Here is a 7,002-nt window from a genome sequence, read left to right on the forward strand (position 1 = left end):
GGGTTATTGGCAGATCCCCTTGACACCAATGTCCCGTGAGAAAACAGCCTTCACCACGCCGTTTGGATTACACCAATTCGTGACGCTTCCTTTCGGTTTGTTTGGGGCACCAGCCACGTTTCAGCGACTCATGGATCGGATCCTCAGACCGCACACCGCGTACGCCGCTGCCTATTTAGATGACATTATCATTTATAGCAATGATTGGCAGCGGCACATGCAACATCTGAGGGCCGTCCTGAGATCGCTGCGGCGGCGGGCTCACAGCAAACCCCAAGAAGTGCTGCGGTTGGGCGTGTGGAGGTACGGTATCTGGGGTTCCACTTGGGTCATGGCCAGGTGCGTCCCCAAATTGATAAGACCGCGGCGATTGCGACTTGCCCTAGACCTAAGACCAAAAAGGGGGTGAGGCAGTTCCTGGGGCTGGCTGGCTATTACAGAAGATTTGTGCCTAATTATTCGGACGTCACCAGCCCGCTGACTGACCTCACTAAAAAGGGGCTCCAGATCCGGTCCAATGGTCGGAGCAGTGCCAACAGGCGTTCACGCAGATTAAAGCTGCACTTTGTGGGGGCCGCTTTTGCATGCACCTGACTTCTCTCTCCCTTTTCTATTACAGACGGACGCTTCAGACAGAGGGCTGGGGGCCGTACTCTCGCAGCTGGTGGAGGGAGAGGAGTGCCCGGTGCTGTACATTAGCCGGAAGCTCTCCTTAAGGGAGACTAAGTACAGCACCGTGGAGAAGGAGTGTCTGGCCATCAAGTGGGCGGTCCTCACCCTCCGGTACTACCTGCTGGGGCGGGCCTTCACCCTCTGCTCGGATCATGCCCCACTGCAGTGGCTCCACCGCATGAAAGATACTAACGCCCGGATCACCCGTTGGTATCTGGCCCTCCAGCCTTTTAAGTTCAAGGTGGTCCACAGACCGGGGGTGCAGATGGCTGCCGCCGACTTCCTCTCCAGAAATGGGGGGGGAGTGGTAGGCAGGCCGGATGACGCCCCGGCCTGAGTCGGGCGGTGGGGGTATGTGGCAGCGGGGGCGTGGTCAAGCGCCCGTCCGAGAGAGAAGAGCGGTAAGGGCGCTCACACCTGGGCTAAATTATGTCTAACACCTGTCTCTAATTGCAGTAGAGTGAGGAGAGCGGTTAAAAAGCCAGCAGCGACAGAGGAGAGGGAGAGAGAGATCGACAACAAACCCCGCGTTTGAAGTCCCTACTGTGCTATGTGTATTCGATTGCTGTTGCTAAAAGAGAATTAAAGAAAGCTTACTGTATGCTGAAGACCTGTTTCCTGTCCTCCATCTTATAAACTGCTTCACAGACACATAATGCTCACTATGGGTACTGTGTGTGCAGCTCTGTTTACTGTAGTGCATTACACGTACTCAATGTATGCATGAGGCTCATGATATGATGTTTTCAGTGGTTTTAGTTTGTTTCTGTCTGTAGTGTAGTACAAATACTTTGAGCATGCATGCGGATTATGATGCAGTGTTTTCAGAGTTAACAGATGTGCTCTGAGTTCATTTTGGTGTGCTAATGTACACGGAGTTTGTTATATTTACTGCATCCTAGATTAACAAATTGCACATTTGTGTAATTTCAAATATGCTTGGCCACCTACAGTTACCATCAAAATCTAAAGTAACCCCACAGCACTGGGTTTTTGAGGACAAAAGTGTGGATAAGGGCATTTCACTGCATTAAAAGGCCACTGTCAAATCAACTACAAACAGAAACGTTATGGTCTTCATTCAGTTTTTTGCCTTACATTTATGCATTTGGCAGATGCTTATCCAAAGCGACTTACAGTGCGTTTATTACAGGGACAATCCCCCCCGGAGCAACCTGGAGTTAAGTGCCTTGCTCAATGACACAATGGTGGTGGCTGTGGGGATTGAACCAGCAACCTTCTGATTACTAGTTAATCAGGTGGCGTAGTGGTTTAGCCCACTACGCCACCACCACTCCTAGCCTTGTGGTTTTAATCAGACTGCATAGCATTGCCACGTGCAAGTTAAGAAATTAGTAAAGGAATATGGTACTATTGCATAATAATTAGAAAATTATAAGTATCATCATTATTGTGATCATTGTTATAACAAAAAAAATATTTCCTTAATATATTTTTTTATTAATCACATATCATATTTGTGAACCGACACAATGTGAGTGCAATGTAACACTTTTTTCCACTATCTTTCACTTTATTTTTTATATAATGTATGTAGTTTGGTTCTTTTTAAGAGGACTTGCGTTAATGCACATTTAATGAAGTAACAGCAGATTTCACCCTTTGTACCATTTTGGCTTCTTGTAGAATCCTGAGGTTAAAGGATACGTCAGCTGTTGTACTAGTCAAGTCAATTTTATTTGTATAGCGCCTTTCACAACACACATCGTTTCAAAGCAGCTTTACAGAATATTAGCATTAACAGACGATAAGAACTGTAATGTCTATAAAGTCGATTAATCATCATTGTGTAATTTAGATAAAATACGAATTTTAAGTGTTTATAAATAATTAAATGATAATTGTATTAACAACCCCAGTGAGCAAGCTGTAGGCGACTGTGGCAAGGAACGCAAAACTCCATAAGATGTAGATTAATGGAGAAAAATAACCTTGGGAGAAACCAGACTCACTGTGAGGGCCAGTTCCCCTCTGGCTAACATTATGAATGTAATGTAAATATTAATTATGTATAGGTAAAATCATGGTTTAAAATTATTAAACTAAGTGATAAGGGTCATTGATTAAACGTAGATTGTGTTTGAACTGTAAGATTAATGACCAAAGTCTTTGAAGTCCATCTTGATTCATTGCAGAAGTTCACATAGATGCAATTGTCCTTGTTAATTGGCTGATGAAGGCTTTTGTTGGCAATTGTTAGTCTAAGCATTTCATTTCAGGATCGTAGTCCATAAATAGACCGAGGTGATGCAGGTTGGAGTTGGCATAATTTCATCCTCTGAAGTCCGTCATAATAGATTGAAGTGATGTTTGACTGGCACCGGCTGCATTTAGTCATCATCATTCTGCGACATGTAGCAGTGGAGTCCAACATGAAGCAGGAATGGTGCTGGATCCAGCCGGTTCTGGTGACCTCAGGATAGGAGTCCCGAGGTTGAGACAGGGAAACAAATAAAAAGATGTAAGCGTAGATGCCATTGAATTTATTGCAGAGTTAGAGATCATGCTCAATGTTTCTGGTTTCTGGTTCCGGCAGACCCAACTAAAGCAGCCTAATTGTGGGATAAATTAGGTGTATGCCTGGCTAAATAGATGAGTCTTTAGTCTAGACTTAAACTGAGAGTGTGTCTGCATCTCGAACAGTGTTTGGGAGACTATTCCATAGTTTAGGAGCCAAATATGAAAAGGATCTTCCTCCTTTAGTGGATTTTGATATTCTAGGAACTTAATAGGCCAGAATTTTGCGATCTTAATGAACGTGTTAGAAGATCACTTAAGTACTGCAGAGCTAGACCATTCAAAGCTTTGTACGTAGTTAACAGAATTTTAAAATCAATACGGAATTTAACAGGTAGCCAATGTAACGATGATAAAATGGGGCTAATATGATCATATTTCTTGGTTCTCGTCAGCACTCTGGCTGCTGCATTTTGAACCAATTGAAGTTTATTTATTGATCTTGCTGGACATCCTCCCAATAATGCATTACAATAATCTAGTCTTGAGGTCATGAACGCATGAATTCGTTTTTCGGCATCAGCAACCGAGAGCATATGCCTTAGTTTAGCAATATTTCTTAGGTGGAAGAATGCTGTTCTACAAACATTTGTAATTTGATTTTCAAAGGACAGATTGGTATCAAATATAACACCTAAGTTCTTTGCTGTTGAAGATGATGTAACATTACATCCATCTAGAGTCAAATTATATTTTAGTGGCTTATTTTTAGAGGTTTTTGGTCCAATAATTAGAACCTCTGTTTTGTCAGAATTGAGTAGAAGGAAATTTCTGGCCATCCAATCTTTTATTTCATTGATACACTCTGCTAATTTTGAGAATTGTGAAATCTCATCAGGTTTTGAAGAAATATAAAGTTGTGTATCGTCAGCATGGCAGTGGAAACTTATTCCACGATTCCTGATAATATCTCCCAGGGGAAGCATATACATGGAGAAAAGCAGAGGCCCTAAAACTGATCCCTGTGGCACTCCATATTTTACTTTTGTTTGGTTTGACAATTCCTCATTTACATAGACAAAGTGGTAGCGGTCTGCTAAATATGACCTAAACCATGCTAATGCCACTCCACAAATTCCAACATAATTCTCCAGCCTATTCAAGAGAATGTCGTGATCTATCGTGTCGAATGCAGCACTAAGATCTAAACGCACTAGAAGAGAAATGCAGCCGCGATCAGATGATAAGTCATTTGTAACTCTGATAAGTGCAGTCTCTGTACCGTGATGAGGCCTAAATCCTGATTGAAATTCTTCATATATACTATTTCTCTGTAGAAATGAACATATTTGGGAGGACACTACCTTTTCTAGTATTTTTGACATAAACGGGAGATTTGAAATCGGTCTATAATTAGCAAGTTCTCCAGGATCAAGTTGTGGCTTCTTAATTAGCGGTTTGATAATTGCCATTTTAAAGTTTCTTGGGACATGTCCTAAGCATAGCGAGGAGTTAATGATATTAAGAAGAGGTTCTGATATTACAGGCGATACCGCTTTTAAGAGCTTAGTTGGTATAGGATCTAACAAACAAGTTGTGGCTTTTGATGTTTCGATAAGTTTTGTTAGCTCTTCATGACCTATGATAGCGAAGGATTGAAGTTGCACATGAGGGAAATTATTCGACACTGTTTTCTGAGGTGCTATGACAGATGATTGCATAATTCCAATTTTATTTCTGATTATTTCAATTTTATCTGTAAAGAAATTCATGAAGTCATTACTCTTGAGCTGTGACGTAATATCTGGTTCGGTTGAGGCTTTATTCCTAACCAATTTAGCCACAGTACTGAATAAACATCTAGGATTGTTGTGGTTATTTTTTATGAGTTTACTAAAATATGCTGACCTGGCAGCTTTGAGTGCGTGTTTGTAGCTACAGACACTATCCTTCCATGCACCCTGAAATACTTCTAATTTTGTATTTTTCCACATGCGCTCCATTTTCCGAGCTGCTCTCTTGAGCATGAGTGTGATCATTGTACCATGGTGCAGGGCTTATTTCGTTAATTTTCTTTAATCGAAGTGGGGCGACAACATCAAGGGTGTAAATTTTTTGTTATTTCATCAAGTTCTTCTGGGCTTTGGGGTTTATTGAGTATATGAGATAGATCTGGAAGAGTATTAGTGAAGTCATCTTTAGTGGTCGAAAGAATAGTTCTACCTGAACGATAGCGTGGTGTAGATTGAGTAACATTAGCTGATTGCAGCATGCAAGAGACGAGGTAATGATCCGAGATGTCATCGCTCTGCTGCAGAATTTCTATATCAACTCCATATGAAAGAATTAAATCTAGCGTATGATTATGGCAATGAGTTGGTCCTGTTACATTTTGTTGACTCCAAGAGAGTTGAGAATATCGATAAATGCTAATCCCAATGTATCATTTTCATTATCTATGTGAATGTTGAAGTCACCAACAATTAAGGCTCTATCTACAGTAACTACAAGATCTGATAAATTTGCAAATTCACTAAGGAAATCTGAATAAGGCCCGGGTGATCTATACACTGTAGCAAGGGTAAAGGACGACAGAGATTTTTTTATTTATATTTGTATTTGACGGTGTCACATTAAGCATTATTAGTTCAAAAGACTTACATTTATATCCTGTCCTGAGTAACACCAAAAACTTCACTGTAAATTGTAGCAACACCTCATCGACCCTTCAGACGAGGTTCATGTTTATAACAATAACCTGGGGGAGTAGATTCATTTAAACTAATATATTCATCCGGTTTAAGCCAGGTTTCAGTCAAACAGAGCGCATCCAATCTATGATCTGTAATCCTTTCATTGACAATTAGTGCTTTGGTAGCAAGAGATCTAATGTTTAGTAGCCCTATTTTTATATGATGTACATTTTTAATTTGTTTGTTTTGTTCACGTTTGACCTTAATCAAATTTTTTCTAATTGATTTAGTGAGGGTATTGTGTTTGGTAGTTCGGGGAACAGACACAGTCTCTATGAGATATCTAGGTGATACAGTCTCTGTGTTGTAGTTTATGTGACCTGTGTGACGTCTCATGGCAGCTAGCAGATGTTCGGATTAACCAGTTTGTCTGCTTCCTGACCTGGGCCCCATTTAGTCAATTAATATCATTATTAAGTCTATGAGCCAAATTACTAGAGAGGAGAGCGGCACCTTCCCTGGAGAGATGGAGTCCGTCTCTCTTTAGCAGGTCAGGTCTACCCCAAAAACTTTTCCAATTGTCTATAAATCCTATTTTATTCTGCAGACACCACTCAGACATCCAGCCATTCAGTGACACTAATCTACTATAAACCTCGTCACCACGACGAGCAGGGAGGGGACCAGAGCATATTACAGTGTCTGACATCGTTTTTGCAAATTTGCACACCTCTTTAACATTATCTTTAGTGATCTCCGACTGGCGAAGCCGGACATCGTTAGTGCCGACATGGATAACAATTTTAGAAAATCTACGTTTAGCATTAGCCAGCATTGTAAATTTGATTTGATGTCAGACGCTCTGGCCCCCGAAATGCAATTAACAATAGTGGCTGGAGTCTCTATTTCCACATTCCTTACAATAGAATCACCGATAACAAGGGCTCTTTCAATATGATTCTCAGTGGGTGTATCACTGAGTGGGGAGAATTTATAGGAAACCCTAACAGGAACGGGAGAGTGGTGTCTCTTTGCTGAACGAGTATGCCGCCGAGACGTCACCCAAATGCCCTGCTGCAGGGGCTCTATAGCCGGAACCAAAGTGTGTGTGTTGCTCTCTGTACTGCCCTCATACGAAACAGTATCTAACGGCTTCTCT

This window comes from Xyrauchen texanus, chromosome 48, assembly GCF_025860055.1.
Source record: "Xyrauchen texanus isolate HMW12.3.18 chromosome 48, RBS_HiC_50CHRs, whole genome shotgun sequence".
Lineage (NCBI taxonomy): Eukaryota > Metazoa > Chordata > Actinopteri > Cypriniformes > Catostomidae > Xyrauchen > Xyrauchen texanus.